Raw genomic sequence first — 17,410 nt, forward strand, 5'->3', positions numbered from 1 at the left:
AAGTCTAACCTACTAGATGGTTACAGATCTCGTTTTTATAATGTGTTGATAGCATTGCCGGCAGAGACAGTATGTTTTTCTGTATTATTTTTTGTACTGGTCCTGCAGGTACGTTTCGTCTGATGTTATAAATAATGACGTTTTGGAGTTTAACTTTATGCCTTGTCATTTGTCCCTTCAGTACAGAGCAGATATTCCTAGGAGTTAATGTTGCCTCTCAGTTATCTTTGACAGAGGCAGAGTCTGCTCAGCATCAGAGGGTTCAGACTAATGTACATTGATCTTGGCAGGGAGAACACAGGCTCCTTGAGCTTGCTAGGCAGCACAGGCCTGCAAATTGTTGTATTAACAAGCCAATTAATTAATAAGCAGGAAATAGATGTAACCCCTGAGGCACTATGTACTAATACTATATTCTTAGGTTTTAAAAATAAATGTTGCTTTCACGTGTAACATGAAGCACCATCCATGTGGATGAGGTGCAAGGCAGGAAGAAAAGCTTTCCACCTTTCTTTTCAGATCAAGCTCTTTCCGACCACTGTCACTGCCAGAAATTGGTCTCTCTGCACCCTCTTCCCATTCTGTCTCTGCGTGTTTTCTCAAGAAAGTAGTGGAACAGATAAGGCCCTTTACCTGTTAGATACAGCAGTATAACGAGTTGTTTCTCTGCAGCTTAACTAGTTGCTGCTGTTTAATAGGCCTTTTTGTACATTTAATTTTGGGGCTGTAAAGATGCTGCCCAAGCAATGACAGGGTCCTGGGAGATAAAACGGTGGGCATCACGGGTGCTCCTGAGAAGCTATATCCTTGCCTTGCCTGCTGTTTCAGGGTAAGATGGTGGGTGTCTGCTGCAGAGGCAGCACCAGTCTTCAGGGCTGTGTCTGCTTGATAAAACTTATTAGGTGCTTTTAACTCTGGGGCAGGTTGCGGGCTAATGAGGAAAGAGGGATTTCTCTTGTTCCTGCTGCGTTCCCTAGAAACATCTGGCTTGAGGTGAGACGATCACTGGATGGGACAGAGAGCTAAATACCAGATTCTGTATTTGGTTTACTGTTGCTTCTCGTCTTTGTACATCCAAAGCATGTGTTGGATTGATCCCGATATGATTTTCATTCAGTGGCTCGAAGCTCCTCTGTGTAATACAGCTGTAATAATTTTTGATGAGCACCGTGTATCTGTAAGAAGTGAAGTTCACGTTCTGATACTCTTTGAATAAAGATTTTTCTATAAATAGCTCATCTTAAGAAAATGTATCCCTCAGTGGTAAGCAAGCAAATAGAAATCTTACACGCTTGAGGAATGAGTCACCTGAGTTTGTAAATGGTCTCGGTACCTTGATTTGAAAGAATTATTTGAAGTTCTGATGTTAGGCTTTAAACCTTAGGGCTCTTTGTACACCTTTCCAAAGGAAATTGACTTTTGTCTGCAGTTGGTTGACTTCTTCAGTATTTTAATTGAATATTCTGGATTTTGTACTCAGGATTTAGTAAATTACTTTTCTAAGAAATAGCTGGGGTATAACTTCTGATGGGAAAGTGTGAAGTTCACGTTATTGCTTTCATAACTTTTCTCATTTAAGGCCAGCCAGACCGATAAGGCTGGAGGAGAGCAAAGAAAGCAGGAGTAGTGATCTCCAGTCCGGTGACGTGCCTTTGTACGGCGGACGTTTTCCATGCAAGGAGGTACACGGAAGCCCATGCTGTTGGCACATGGAACTCTCCAGGCTGAATCTGCCTTCAAAACACTGCAGAAATGCCACATGGGGGAAGATTTTCTGCTGGGAGGATATTGCTTGCTGTGCTTCCTCCATTCCTTTGTAGCCTCTAGTGGGGAGTGGATCCCAAACCAGAAACGAAAAGCACATTTGAAGGCCAGGAAGCTGTGGGCAGCGTGTGAGCGTGGGGCTCTGCTCTGCTCTGCTCTTGCCTTGGGTTTGCGTTGGTCCAGCTTGCAAATAAAAGAGCAAAAAAGAAACAACCCTTGGAGCAAGAAACTGGAGCCATGATCCTTGTGGTGCAGAGGGTCTGCGGGGCTTGAGGAAGAGAAACCTGTGGGAGCCAGCTGTGCGGGCTGAGGTGGGATGGTGCCAGGCGGCCAAGGAGGCTGCTGCCAGCCCCGCTGTCTCCTCCCTCCTTCTGTCCCTCCTTTGCCAGGAGCAAGAAAAGGATCATCCCTGGTGACAGGGGTTGGAGGCCGAAAGTCAGCAGCTTGCATTGAGCTGTGGCAGAAATGCCTCAAACCTGCAGAGACAATGAGAAGTAACTTTGGAGCGGGCTTGGATGAGGCAGGAGCAGAATTTTTTGTTCCGTTGAAATGATAGGGGAGCTACCTTACAGTTAACACCCGTGATAAATGTCGGGCTGGTTTGTATTAAAAATGCTTTAATCTGATTTGGCCCCATTAATTTTTAAACTAGCAGAGGAGGTCATTAAATCACAAGTCCCTTTTTTGTTATAAATGCTTGCACCTCCATGTTCCCTCAGCTTCCCGAGATCCTGGTTCTAATTAGAGCGGCGATGTGGTTCATGGCTTGTCAAGCAGATTAATGTGCTTTTGAAATGTTTTTTTTTCTTCTTCTCCTTCCCCTATAGCCGCCTGCTTGTCTTCCTGGTGGGTTTTTTTTTTTTTTTTCCTTTTTTTGGTTGTTACTGCACCTGTATACAGAGCGTATGAAAAGGTTTTAGCTCCCACTGTGCAGGCTTGGGTGAAGTGTTAAAGAGCCAGGGGGAGGGGAGGAGAGGAGCTTAAAAGAAATCTCCTGCTCTTCACAAAATGACACATTCATTCGCATTTTTCCCCTGCCTTTGAGTGACATGCGTGCTTTCCTTATGTGGGGGAATCAGCGTTTTCAGAGGTTTTGAAGCCTGCAGCCCCCCTCTCCCCACCCCTCAGCGTCACTCTCCCCTCCCTCCACAGCAGCACCGTGCTTTCTGCTGGCGGAATGTGGGCTCATCACGATGAGGGGGGGGCAGCCCTTGTCACCAGAGGGGTGCAGCAGTTGCGCAGGACCGGGGGCTGAGCTGGCGCCAGGCCAGCAGCCCGAGGGTTGCACTTAATTTGCATATAAATTTACATAAGACTTTAATTGGAGATAAATGCACATGTTTTTTTATTTATGGAGCTCTGCAAGTGTACACAGAGATTTCCTTTGAACAGAAAAAAAAAAAAAAAAAATTAAACTGCCTGCTTCGGCGTTGTGCAGGATTAAGGCAAATGGGGCCTGGGCCCCTCTGCACCGACGGTTTGCCATTGACCCCATGCCCCTTTGAGATGGGGTTTCGGGTCCTTGAATTCACTACCAGCCTTGAGCCCCATCGTGGGTTTGCCTCCATCAGTGCCTGTGTGACGAAGCAGAGCGCGAGAAGCTTGGTTGTTTCAGAGCAGCTTCACAGCTGACCCTGCTCCTCGTCTTCTTATCTGTATGCAGCCGGCGCTGTTGCTGTGTGCTTTGGTCATGGAGCTACACACTGTAGCCCAGAGACCAAGTAAGTGTCTTCCTCCCTCTCTAACGTGATATACAGCCGCAGTAGGCTCGATGGGCAGCTTGCTGGAAGATAAAATTAATTTTTGAGTAATGCACGTTGGAAGGAATAATCTGAATGAGACACGCACGTTACTGGGTTATAAATTAACTGTAACTACTGAGGAAAAAAGATACGGGCATCACCGAGCACAGCTCCTTGCAAACCTTTTCGTGTTGTATTACAGTGTGCGTTGTCGAATGGAAACAAAATAAAATGGTGCAGAACAGAACAGGAGGTGATTTTGAAACTTCTCTTGTTATTAGGTAGTTTGGTGGTCTGATGTCACCTCTAGAACTGTTCAATTTTGATGATCTCGGAATAGCGATGGAATAAAAAGCAAGCCAGAAATGAATGAAATGAGGAGAGGACTGGTTGGTGGGTGGAACTGAGGAGGCTGAGATGAAAAGGTAAAACACTTATGGAACGTGGGCACCTATTCAAGGCCAGGCTGGATGTGGCTCTGGGCAGCCTGGTCTGGTGGTTGGCGACCCTGCACATAGCAGAGGGGTTGAAATTCGATGATCATTGTGGTCCTTTTCAACCCAGGCCATTCTATGATTCTATGATTCTATGAATGCGTAAGCCACTTCAGCTCATGTAGAAATGAAGTGACACCAGTGTGCAAAATACTAAGCAGGATGGAAGAAAAGCCAGCAGTTTACTGCTTTATTTAAGCTTGCTGTGCCATAGGCTGGCCTGGCTCTGTTACTGTTCCAGCAAGACTTTTGACACCGTCCTTTAGAAAGTGGCAGGGGCACACACACAGTGGAAGGAGGCACTAAGTTAAGCCGAAAGGCAACATTCGAGAAGGTTAAAAGGAATTTTATTTTCATGGTGAATAATTAAACCGGGAGCTGACTGCCTTCTGTGCAGGAACACCCAAGGCTTTTATAAATCCTTGTTCACCCACCGCCACACAGTTTGTTAAAGCATACAAGTAAAAACTCAAGGTGCAGAAATCCTTTTAAAATGGGGTTGCGTTAAAAATAACGACCAACCAAACCCAAACTCTGTGCGTCTAAAATGGGTGTGGTGCCTCCGTGATCTCATGCTCAGGGCTGCTAATGGGCAGCAGAAGCTCTCACCGGGAAACATCGAATGGCTGAGAGTGCGCTGAGGAAAAGAGGAGGGTAAAAACGCTGATGCTGAAAGCACAGATCTATTTAATGCTTAAATACACAGACTAGCATCTAATAGTAAGGTTATGACAGTGAAACGTGCTTTTCTGTGTGTATATATTTAAGATTTGTTTATGAATGTCGCAGCAAAATTACCTTAGTCTTTATCAGATTGCTCTGAAATGTGTGTCCTCTCAGACAGTCCATGTGTGTCTGTAATAAGTACATGCAAATCAGTAACTATATCGGCTCTTAGGTTAAACGGAATTTAATTTGCCAGATCAGAGGTAAAGAGAGAACAAAGCCACAGCCCAAGAAACAATTTATGATGTTCATCTTGCTGCTCCTTTCAGACTTCTGTCGCAGCGCTGATGTTCCGCGTGGGTTGGAGCAGCCTGTCATGTCAGATCGGGGCTAGGAGCTGCGGAGATCTAATGGGCAAGACCTGAACAAAGCCTGTAGGAGAATTGTTAAAAGTACGATAGAAGTTCCAGCAGCAGCTGTAGGAAATGCTTCTCTCCACCGTTAGGGCCAGTTTGACTCACGGCTGGCTGCAGATACCTCCCTCCCTCACGCTGATTTTTTTTTTTAATCTACGGAGTGTTGGTTCCCCCTCCTCCTTCCCTCCCCCACCCTGACATTTTGCTGTGGGCTCTGGGAAAGCAGCAGAATTTGCTGCACAGAGCCTGTCCCTTCACAGGATGGCTGAGGGATGGCGAGGCCTTGGGGAAGGGGGTGTCACCTGCGGCCTGCTCGGGGAGAAGGGCAGCCAGCCCCACACTGCTGCCAGTCCAGGCCTCCTTCTGCACCCTGGTAAATGTCATCTAGACGTACTCTTCCTTTGTTTTACATCTGCCTTTGATGCCCGCGTGGCTTCTTGCAGTCATTTCGTTTGAATCGTAGCGGCACCGAATAGTATCATTTAACTTGTTTTTATTGTGAGGCCTGAAATCATCAGTCGCGAGATGATTGCGAGGCGGTTTATGTTTTTGATCTTCCAAAGGTGTTTCTCCTTCAGTGCTGCAGCGTGCTGCCTCTGTGAGGTGTCCCCGTGCTGTCAGGGCTGGTTTTGTTCTGCCGGTTGAAATATTGACGTTCCCGGCGCTGGCCTTTGCCGCTGTGAGCACGCACAGAAAAATGGCTGATTAAAGGTTTGCCACATGTTGCTCATCTGTGCGAGTTTTCTTTGTTCTGCCACGTTGGGCCATCCTATGTATCTGGCAGGGTTTCTGGTTTGTGAGAGCGGGGTCTGTCTTTCTTTCCTGATTCCCTTGGAAATGCGTGTGGTTTCTTTAATGTAGTAATTTGACTGAACAATTTTAGATGCGGTTCATACGTGTGTATTATATGTGTATACTTGTTAAAAGGAAAAAAAAAAAAATGTAGTAATTCTTTCCAGAAGGGGAAAGAAATAGGAAGAAACACATTCAAACTGAAATACTGTTTTCCCAAGGGATTTTCACAGCTATTGAAGTGATTCTTTCTTTGTGTTTTCCCTCTGTGTAACATGCATGCCTTCTTTTTTCTTTCTTTTTCTTTCTTTTTTTTTTTTCCTAAATTCCAAAATGTAAATTGCTGCCATTATGTTCTGTATTCTTTAAGGCGGATTCTTGAAGCATTTGTCTCAACCTAAATGCTAAATGGCCCATAGCCTCTGAAACCTACTAGAAATGATGGCTGCTTTTCAAACTTTTCCTGACTTTTTGATCAGCTGCAGTACCTTGTTGCCTTTATTTACTGTGAGTGCATTTTAGCAACGTGAGGCTTGTCATGAGTTATCCACCAGAGAGAGTGGCTGAGAATGAGTAACTTCGTTTTAGAAAAATGAAAACCTCGCCGGTTTGTGGTGCCTATAGGAATTACGTGACAAAGTTCTGCAGTCTGTTGTCCTCCCCAGGAAGAGGCTTCTGCCTTGAAAACTTATAACACACAAAGAGCTATTCAGCTGTCAGTGTTTCATCGAGAGCTAGTGTTTTGGAAGAAAGATGTAAAGAGTCATTCTAGCCTGATACTTTTCCTTCTACTGGGATGAAAAGCCCACCCAACTCCTCTGTTAAAAAATAAATAAATGTAAGTTCTTCCAGACCGCAGCATCATGTTGCAGCTCTGAAAGTACAGCTGGAGCGATAGGAGAAGCAGCTGTAGTGAGAGAGGGGAGCTGAATGGAAAGGTTTAGCTTCATTATTTGTGGTGGAAGATTCTGGGGACTTAAAGACACATACCACTACTTTCAGGTTGAGTGAGAAGTACTCATCTACATAGTTTATCTCACTGGGAATGGAAGAATAATCTCAAGCAGGCGTGTCACGGATAGATACAGTGATGTCAGTTTTAGAGCCAAGTTTTTGTAGAAAGCTAAAAAAAAAAAAAGTAAATTGAAAGTACTTGTGATCTTAAGCAGTAGCAATCTTCTTTCTGCTTCAAGGGTAAGTTATGAAAGTGTGTAGAGAGACGGGCCAGGCTTTTCAGAGGAAATACAGTGTTGAGTGGGATTTTCCCCACTTCTTTTTGTGGTCTGTCTCGGTGAACAGTTAAACATTATCTTCTGACTTTCAGGCATCAACAGCAGTGCCCTTACCTTCCAGTCTACCTGCTGGGGCTTCTGACGCCTCTGTGCTACTCAGTCACTGGCCCCACTGAGTTGTTGCCAGAAATGTTTGGAACAGGAGTTCCTGGGGACCCTTCTGCCACTGCAGAAAATGGGTGGTCGAAGGTAAAGAAACTTAAGGATTGATTTGTCCTCTTTTTAATAAAGGAGTGTCTGGAGGTACTAAAGCCTGGGGGGAAATTCTGAATACTTCTAGAAGGACAGGACCAATTCCATACGCCTTTCCTTTTTCCATGTAGCTAACCATACTTCTCTGCTTAATGCCTCACAATAAATTACCTAATTTAGTGGATTGGTGAAGAAAGGCTTCACGATGAAATGTATCCTCTCTGGAAATATTTTTCTGTTTCCAGCAAATAGTTTGATGTAAAGGCTAAGCTTTAAACTGGTAAGAACAGTAGAGTTGTCATAGAAATAGAGCTGGATTCTGGCACCGTCGGCTTTAGAAGTGTAGTTTTGGACAACGTTTATAGGTCTTGGCTTGCAGACTGAAGGGTAACTCCTGTGGAACAGCTGAAGGAAAGGAAGGATACCATAAAGGGAAATAAAGCCTGTGAAAAAAATGCCAACAGTTTCCTCCCCTTCTTTGCCTGCATGCTGCAGTTCTATCAGCTAAACAAAGAAGAAAAATGCAAGTGAGTCAAAAAGCAGCTTCCACCTCTGGTTTTAATCTCGTGCATCCTTTGTGTTTTCAGCTTCTAGAGGTTTGTACAAGCACCTAAGTGTTCAGGGTTTCCCATGGCTGTAATCACATGTAGCAAAGTTCTGTTGATTAACAGCTTTGCCTAAACTGAGCTCCTCTGTGCCCTTCTCACTTCCCTTGCAGAGCTAAAGGAAATACTGCATTGGGATGCAAACCTGTAAAGCTGCACGAGGGCCTGCTTTGAGCATGCTTCGGAGTAATTGGGGTACGATATGACAGAACCAGTGAGTCCTCCTAGATGCAAGTGCATTTGAATGTGTGTGTGTTTCCACTTGTGCTCCCCTGGCTGACGAGGCAGTGAGCTGGAGAGTCTTCCTGAACGCAGCAGTGCTGATAGCAGGCTGCTTCCTGCCCAGCTCTGGTGCTAGGACAGGAAAGAGGCAGATAGAATGTGCTTGGTATTCTCTTGCTTAATTCACCACCGCAAGTTTTTCCCAAACTCAGCTGTGTTACCAGGGAGCAGTAAGCATATAGTCAGAGGAGCATAACTTTTTAACTTAACCTGCTTCCCTCCAGCTGATTTTCTGCTCAAATACTTAAGCTTACCTGTGTTGCTCACTTCCCTTAACGTCGTGGGAGCGGTTTATGTGCTTTTAAGTGAAATTGTCGGCTGATTAAAATGTCCCAGTCTTCTACCTTTAGCTTCCAAAAAGTCTGTGATTTTACACCATGTGTCCTTTTGGATGTACATGCCTTCTAATTTTAACAGGCCTAAAAGCCTCTTTTTTTTTTTCCCCTCCAGCTGCTAAGGTGATTATCGCGTGTGTGTGTGGTAGTTGGCCTATCTGTGGGTTTTTTATACCGTGTATAAGGATTTGCAGACGTGTTAAAGTGTAACGACACAGAATTCATTGAACCACGTTCATGGCCTTCTGTTTTCATCTGTGGATCTGTGCATCTGTTCAGGCACTGCCAGCGATGGCTCAGCAATAAGGTACTAAGGAACCACAATGCAAAATCCTTGCGTGTGTTCTTAACTTTGCAGGCTCCTCCTTTGTTTCTAACCATATTGTTCCCACAGTCAGAAGTCTTTGAGTTACCACTGACGGGGGCAGGAACTTCCATCAGATTCGCAGACGTGCGCTTACCCTCTCTAATTCTTCTCACCGCTCGTGCAGCTCCAGCTCCCAGTGTGTGTTTTGGCCTGCTCTGAGCAGCTCTGCAGCCCATCTGGTTTTCATCTGTGCTTGTGCTGGAGCTGCAGGCTCTCCCATCAGCATGCAGCACCATTGCAGTCAAGTAGGGTGGGATGTTGAAAGCGTTTTTCTGAGCGCGAGGTTGATTGCAGGGCCTGATTTACAGTCCTGTTTATACGAGATACTGGGCTGTTGTAACTGCATTTCCCGGCTTGATTGCGTTTGTAATGATGTGTTTCTGTGTCATAAAATGAAGGTGTGATTTCAACATGAATAGGCGTCACCTGCTCTGGCTTTAACCTAGCATCAGAGGTGTAAATAGACGGAAGAAAGTGAAATGCATGAACATGCAGCAGCGTGGCTTTCAGCCTGGGCGAGCAAGTAGAGCACAAGCCCTGGGGGATGCTCAGATTAGGTACTGGTTTGAGAGCTGAGGCTGAAGCCCGTGCCATCACAGCCTTAATGCTGCTTTCACTTGAATTAATAAAAACCTTCATGAAATTATGCGGACATACTTGGAAGATCTCTCTCAAAGATTCGTTCAGCTAGGGATATGAGAAGCAAGTTCATAGCTGCTTGCTGTGAGCAACAGAACACTTACTCCATGCAGCTGCGTTTGGAGGGAGCTGGATCTGCATCTGAAAGAGAAATTAACTCGGCTGTCAGCCCCGGAGCTCGAGCTTGTTGGCTGTGCTTGAATGTAAGGCTCGGTCCTCAGGTTAGCCTAGATTGATGTTCTGCGTTCTCTTAGAAGTCAAGTTCATTTCCAACATGGAAGGAAAGAAAGGTTTGCTATGAGCTTTTCTGAACCTCCATCAGGAGCAGCAGTGTGCAATCAGCTTCTGATTTTTTATTTTTATTTTAACTTCTGATTTTAAAAGCAGTCTTTATTTGGGAGCAGCTGAAGTAAATAGTTGGGAACTGGGGGCAAGAGCAGACCTTAAATTAGCTAGTAGTGTCTTGTTCTCTATGGCCTTGACAGATGTCCTCATTTCCTCTTCAAAACCCCCTGATTTTTGACATTTCTTTCATATTTTCTTCTGCTGTGCTTTTGTGTGCCTGCCATGCACACACTGCGCAATGGTGCCCTACCTGACTTTCTTTGGTAGTCCCTTCCAGAGACAGTCGTAGCAGAACAGTGCTGAAATCTTTAACAGAAATAAACAAGAAGAAACTTGACCATGACGGTGGCTGCCTTAAGAAAGGACGCAAGTTCTCTTGTGTATGTTATTTATGACCTCTGCCTGATGGACACTCTGATGTTTTGATTTAATTTTCAGCTTCATCTAGATATTAATATAAAAAGCAGAGCATCCATCTATAATAGCCCTGTTTATTTGACCTCAGAATGATGTTATATTTTAAATTTGCTGTCATTGTTGTGGTGTTTTTCCCCCGTCATTTATTAAGGAAAACATAAAACTCATTCAAAATATATATATTTTTTCTGCCAGGGAAATGGAGAGGAAACAGTTCAGTGTTGGGCATGGCAAAAAACATTAAGTTGAAAGTCATGAATCCTCACAGGTTTGGTAGCATCCTTCCCCAGCTTCTAGTTCATGAAGAGTGATGTGCAAAAGATGCGTTAACCCAGACCTAACCCTGTGCCCTCCTAGATGTGCTGGGATGCCCCAGACACTTACTTTCTTTGTCGATGAAGTCGAGGAAGGCAATATCAGTTTGCAGGAAATGTAAGAAAAGGAGCACCTGCTCTTGAATACTTGTGAGATTTGACCACCTTGCTCGTAAACTCTCTCATAATACCTGAAAAGTTTTGTCCTCCCCTCATGTTGAGAAGGAAAAGGAGGCTGAACCACCTGAACCCAGGAGAAAAAATCAACTGGAAGTTGTATTTAGAGAAACACCAAAGAACGAGGTAATCCTATGGGAAAAATTAATAGAATTCTCATCTCTGTGTTATTCTGCAAGGGTAGACAGTTGCAGGATATTTTGAGGTGGACAGCATGTATGTGCTGTAGGAGCAGGACACTGGACTAGCTGATCCTTTCCCCATTTTCATTCATTAAACTCCTACAAGTGGAGGGGCTGAACTGAGGGGAGCGGGTGGCCCTGCCTGAGGAGCACTGGGCTCAGAGCGGGCACAGATGGGTCGGCCCCGAGCTTCTGGGCAGGCACGGGGCCGCGGGCGGTCGGGTCTCATTAATTCAGCTGCTCGCAGAGCAACTTGTTTTAATTAAGTCCAATTTATGTTTATGACCACGGTGTGCAAGATAAATCTTTTATTTGGGTGTTGCTTGGCACTGCAGGCGCGGACGCAGCTACGAGAGCATTGCCCTGCCTTTCTCCAGCAAGTGGAAGGGAAACTCGCCTGTTTCAGAGCAGCGGCGAGCCCGATTCTGATAAATGAGTAATTAAACAAATAGCCCCGCTTTTATTGCTAAGATGCAGCAGCTGGGCCCTGCAAGATGCTTGGCTAAAATGGAGAGAGACTTGTTCCATTTACTAATTGATTTCGCTTTCAAACTTCCGTAATGGTTTTATTTTCAGCTACATATAGCAGGAGAGATAAGGCACAGGAGGGGAGAAAACAAAGCAAAAAGCAAGTGAAGCCATTTTGTCTCCTCCTTCCCAGACTCATTCCTGCCTGGCAGCTCTGGCGTCTTTGCAGGCAGGGTCAGCTGTGCCTGGAGAGGGCTTTGCCCACAGCTCCAGCAGGACCAGTGCCTTGCCTCCTGCTGTCCAGCCCAGACCAACCCCGCAGCTGCGGCCCACCAGCGTCTGTCCCTGGGGACCGTTTGGGAGTCCCTTTCTCTGGGTGATCAGTGTCTGAATGTGCCTATCTGTCCCTCTGTGGCCTTCCCCAGCCACGGCAGTGGGTGTCAGGCCATGCTGGTAACTGTCGTAAACTCTTCCCACTGCCTGGACAGCTGCTGCGTTTTTTCTGTATCCTCTTCTGCAGCTCCGGGTCCCTCAGTGAGCATCACCTGGTCCTGGCTAATAACATGTGCAGGATCTTAATGACTGTTTTTTAAATACGGAATAGGATTTATTGTGAAACTTGATTGTGGTGCCATCCGCATCATAGATTCTGCTCTGCTGTTGCCTGCCTGTCCTGGACCAAGTATGTTTATATGTCTGCAAAGCAATGTCAAGGGATGATTTTAGCAGAGGTGGGTTAGCTTCCTGCCCAGAGAGGTGGTGGAGTCACCGAGCCTGGTGGTGTTCAAAGAGCGTTTGGATGTTGTGTTGAGGGACATGGTTTAGTGGGAACCATTGGTGAAGGGCAAATGGTTGGACTGGGTGATCCTGTGGGTCTTTTCCAACCTTAGCAATTCTATGATTCTATGATTCCAGAAAGTCCGTGTAAAAATGATTAATTTGTGGGTGAAAATTCACAAGGTGTTCAGCAGTGGCTTGCTGTACATGTGCTTTTGTTAAACACTGTCATACTAAATACATATGTGAATTTGGTGGGCTAAGTTCCTTAGCGCTCTGCTAAGTTTCCCAGTGCTCTGCTCCCTTTCACCTGTCCCTGCTCTCCCTCTCTACCCCCCTTGGCAGGTTCCCACTTAAAGGTGCACAGAAGGCAGTAGCAGCTGCTATGATTAGGAGGGAAAAACTATTCCCCAAGTTGGTATTTCGCTTCAAGTAGAGGCTCCAGTCAGACTTCTCTCACTCTTTTCTTCTCTTTTTCTTTAACATCTTCTTCGAAAGCCTTTCATATTTTTCACCTATCTGAGACAAAATATACTCATATTTGCATCAGTACTTGTGCTCGTAATTAGACCTAATATGCTTACCTTCTCAATCCTTTTGGAGCTGAATTTTGAGCTCTCTTTTCCTCCCTGCCCTTTGCCGCGCCATTTTCCAAATGGCAGCTCTCTTCAGTTCAGAAACCAGTCCTGCAACAGGAACGAGGGGTTTGTTTGTCATAGGCAGCAGGTTTTGTTGTGGGGATCTTCCCTGATTGTTATCTATGGCAAGAATTAGAGGACAGAGATGGAGAAGAAGGGAGCAAAGGGAGCGACTGCTTCCAAAGTTGGTGTTTTTTGCACTTTCCTCTTCAGCGCCTTGAACCGTATGTGTCTTTTTGGTCATGGAGCCAAGTTGTTAGCCAGTGGAACTTGCTGCATAGCGTAATAGATAATTCAAAATGTTTAGATTTACATTCTCTCTCTCTCTTTTTTTTTCCTTAATTTTTGTTCTTTTGCCTACCTTTCAAAATGTATCCGGTCTGTCTCTCGGTGCTTTTGGCACTGTACCTTTTTGATGAGTCAGCTGAGGAGCTGGAGCAAAAGGACTGCTAGGGTAGGAAGGAAATGTTTTCTGTTCCCATGTCACATGTGAACATCCCGGCTTTATCCTTACATTTTTTTTTCTTCGCCTGCTATCCTGGACGGGCTGTAGAAGTTAAACACTGGGGGAGCTAAATAAGATTACAGCATTGCTTTGGTAACCTTTCTCAGTGAATGGGCAGTTGATCTGCCCATAATGTGAAGCACTTAATGTATTGAAGCATCTAAGAAAGCAAGCTACTGGTTCACCACTCAGAGTTCAATTCCTGGATAATAACATTTATTTATAGAGAATAAAGAGTTACTTCTGCGATGGCAGAGTAGATGTTGTCACTCAAAGCACGGTCTTTTTATTAACCTCAGATTTATATGGTTAAGTAATTGTTGTATTAGTAACGTTTCTTGAGTGCTAAGGAGAAAAATCTATGCCAGCTCTCTCTGAACAACGTGCTGCTTGTTTGTTTATCCGTGCTGGGCTCGGGCAAGGAAATTGGCCCCTGTAGCAGGTCTGTGAGCTTCAGCTCAGCCGCCTGCAGCTTGAGACATCACAGCGTCACAGCAGGCACTTCGCTGTGTGTCCGTGTGTCTGTTCTTGTGCACATAGTGAAAGGTGGGAGAAAGACTGTGCCGAAGTGCCACTTATGGAATTTGTCTTTCCTTTCCTTCAATAAGTCGGCTGATGGAAACGGCTGCTTTCTGCTATTTGTTTAGGTATGTCTTTGACTTTCCTTGAAAGGGGGACTTATTTCTCCAGAGCAGAAATTGGCGTATCTTTTAGTGTGTGGCTTACTGGTAACGTGTTTGGAGTACTTGGCCATGCTTCTTGTTCATACTGAGATACTATCCAGACTTTGAAATGAAGGGAAACTCGGGCTTATATTTCCATTTGTTCTTTGTTTGTCCAGTTTTAAATTAGTAGTGCCATAACCGTGGTACAAGGCTAGAAGCTTGTTACCAAATAAGAAAGGACGGTGTTGGTCAAAGGAAAAATATTTAGGATCTGTCTTCTTCGTGGCCATTTTCTTAAACCTGAAGTAAACACGGTGAAATTGAGTGAATTTCTATTAAGCAGGCTCCTCTGCTTTCGTATCACGTACTGAACAGACAATTGATGGCGCATTTCCAGCTGGCAGAACTGTTGAAAGGTAGCGTGCAACTTCAACTCTGGTTGTGTTTTTTTTTTTTTTGCTTTTCAACATATGATTGTGCAAGTCTAAGTAAATTCATTGGAGAGTAAATATTCATTCAGTATGTAAAATAAGGAATACATCTGCACGTTGGATTCGGTGAGTAAACAGATTACGGCACTACGGGGTTTCCTTCAGTGCAGCGGGTGCTTGAGACACACAGATTTTTCAGAGCTGATGTGATGATCAACTTGGTATCAGCTGTTACTTGCAGCCCTATGGTCTCTGTTTTGCTTCTGGGGAGGAGAAGAGGGAGGAAAAGGGGTTAGCGCAGCGAGTGGCACAACCCATTTCCAGTTTGCTGCCTTTTTTTCGAAGTAGCAAAATCTTGCCTGCGTTTGGTGGGCTTCCCCCGCCCTCAATACATTTTGTGTGGGACTAATAATGGTGCTCTGTGTTTGCTAGTGGTTACACCTTGATCACGTTTTCCCAGGTGTTGGCTGCTTGTCTGTGCATCAGCAGCTTCTCACAGAGTTCCTCTTGTAAAATAGTGGGAGATGATTACCAAGCACCGCACACTGCATGCCTTCACATCCATCGGGTGTGTGAAGTCCTGCCTACCCGTCCTGCCTCACATCACCGATCCCAGACCCCCAGAGCAAGGACCACTGCTGGGCACCGGGATGTTTTGACACCTTGTGCCTTTCTTGTAGCACCAGCCCCAAACGAGCCCTTTGCCTGTGGTTTCATTCAGTTGCGTACCGAAGATGGAAATCGACGGATTGCTCTTTTCCTGACATGAGCTGCTGGGATGGATTTGGTGTAAATTTAGGCAGTTCACTTTGTTGAGTATCGAGAGCAGTGTGATATGTAAATAAAGCTTTATCAGACTAGATAGATTTAAAATTCCACAGTTGGTGAGGAAGCGTTAGCAGAATAATATAATACAAATATTTACACAGTAACTTCTAAGTCCTCAATAAGTGCTTAATATTTGAAATATGTGTTGTGAAAACATTGACTGATGAAGCCGTACCACTGTGGCTACATCTGTATGCAGCAATGGGGCACGGGGAGGAGCAGGGCACCTTCCAAGGCAGTGGCATTTCCGCAAGTCACAGCTCTTCCCCTTTTTTCCCTTTAAATTAGGATGCAGCGTGATGCGCTCTCCAAGGCATACTTGGCTCCATCCCTCCTCCTGTCAGAGCTGCCACTGTCAGTGGCTGTTGCATTCCTCTGACATGACTGCATGCAGTCACGTGCCCGGAGCATCCAGCAGCAAAATTGAGCTGCTACCGAGTTAGTGCCTGCCCACAGCAGGGAGCGGAACCGTCGCTGGGCCCTTCCTCCTTGGATCTGTCAGGGAGATTTCATGAGGCATCGCAGCTCACCGTGCTGCTGGGCTCATCACTTCTGCTTTGCTGGGAGCAGAGGTGCGTTGCAGTCAGCATTTACCTCCAGTGTTACTCGCGAGGAGCTCACAGAACGGTAGAATATAAATGGTGAAAATAAACAGCAATTTGCCTGGCTGATTCTGTGCTGCCATCTCATTTGCTAAGAGTGACTGTGAGAGCTGATCCAGCGCTTAAAACGTACTGCTGCTCTCTAAGCCTGTGTCTGGTTGGGCTTTTGGGGGCTCTTCTGACAACCTTGCAGTAGTTTTGCCTTTCTGTGAGCGCGCCAGAGCTGAAAACCAGGGTGCTGTTGGTGTGTGTTAGAAGGGTGAGGAACAGACTGAGCACACCATGAGTGGGGTGGGTATTGCCTATTGCCTGTTCGACAGACCACAGGCTTGGTTACGGTCTGCCTTAAAAACAGGCATTATACTGTGGCATTGCTTGGCACTGCACGAAGTGTGAGTTAGCCAGTTTCTGGTACTGATAAGCTCTGCTCTGCCTACACCCCCAAAGAAAATTTCATTTCTCTAAACCGTGTTTTTCCACTGAAAAGCCAACAGATGCTTTCATCCAGCTCGCAGACTTCTCCCTAGAGAGTGGTGAAATGATGCGACTGTCTCTGCAGGAAACCCAACCCAAAGAACGAAATGCTGCTTTTTTTCCCTATTGCAGGCTAATGCAAGGAGCCAGCACCCGATGCTAATAAAGGGACACGGCCCCACACAGTCTGTCACCCCGGGCTTCTTTCTGCTCTTTGGGCAGCTGCTGTGCTCCCCAGGTCGGCCTAGGGGAGGCTGGAGGTGCATGAGGTGGAGGGGCACATGGAGACACCCTGAAGTCCTGACGTGGTGTTTGTTGCTGCTGAGGTTGCAGGAGGTTCTTTTGACTGCCGGGGTTGCTGATAACAAACAAAAATCTGGGTTTTTCAGGAGGAAAGGGCAGTACCAGGTGATTTCCTCAGCAGCTGCTGGTGGAGACGACTGCTCAGCGTGGCGTAGACACGCAAAAAAGCTCACTTGTACAGGTCTGCAGTGCTAAGGCTGCAACGCCTGCTTGTGTCCCACTGACACTAACAGGACGATTGCAATGACCTGAGCTGATGCAAGCGATGAGGTGTTGGGACTAGCGGAGAGGTGATGCAATTCTCTCACTGCTCATGATGTTTTTGCAGGGCTGAGAGCAAATAATCTTGAAATGAGCTGGCAGTTTTATGATTGGATTTTACGAGCTTTTATGATGTTTATAATCTGACATTGAACTCACAGTTTAAGAGGTGAAAGGTTTAAAGGAACACAGTAGCAAAGGCATACCACTGAATTTCTTCTGGGTGTAATTTTAACGTGCATCTTCAGCACTTTCCTGGTGCGTTGGCTTTGCTGAAGAACAAGCGAAGCCCTTCACAATGTTTGTCACCAAGCAAAACCCACCGACTCCATCCTTACAACAAATTGAGCATAGGGAAGAACTTGAAGAAGAGGGATTTTGTCTCCTGTAAGGAGAGGTGTGGGTTGGAGGCTGCTGCCCTGTGTGTTGTAGCTGCT

At 45.6% G+C, this 17,410-nt stretch overlaps 1 protein-coding gene and 1 long non-coding RNA gene across 4 annotated transcripts in view; one reads left to right on the forward strand and one right to left on the reverse strand.

The window, feature by feature from the left end:
* JARID2 (jumonji and AT-rich interaction domain containing 2) overlaps positions 1 to 17,410 on the forward strand; it is a 206,418-nt gene that overhangs the window by 58,302 nt on the left and 130,706 nt on the right. The gene's annotated exons all lie outside the window — the stretch shown is intronic.
* On the reverse strand, positions 4,895 to 7,017 carry LOC121109535. Its single transcript, XR_005855784.1, has 2 exons — positions 5,385 to 7,017; positions 4,895 to 5,098 (listed from the first exon to the last, which is right to left on the reverse strand). It is a non-coding gene; the product is annotated as an uncharacterized LOC121109535 (long non-coding RNA).

The sequence above is a fragment of the Gallus gallus genome, chromosome 2 (assembly GCF_016699485.2).
Source record: "Gallus gallus isolate bGalGal1 chromosome 2, bGalGal1.mat.broiler.GRCg7b, whole genome shotgun sequence".
NCBI classification, from domain to species: domain Eukaryota; kingdom Metazoa; phylum Chordata; class Aves; order Galliformes; family Phasianidae; genus Gallus; species Gallus gallus.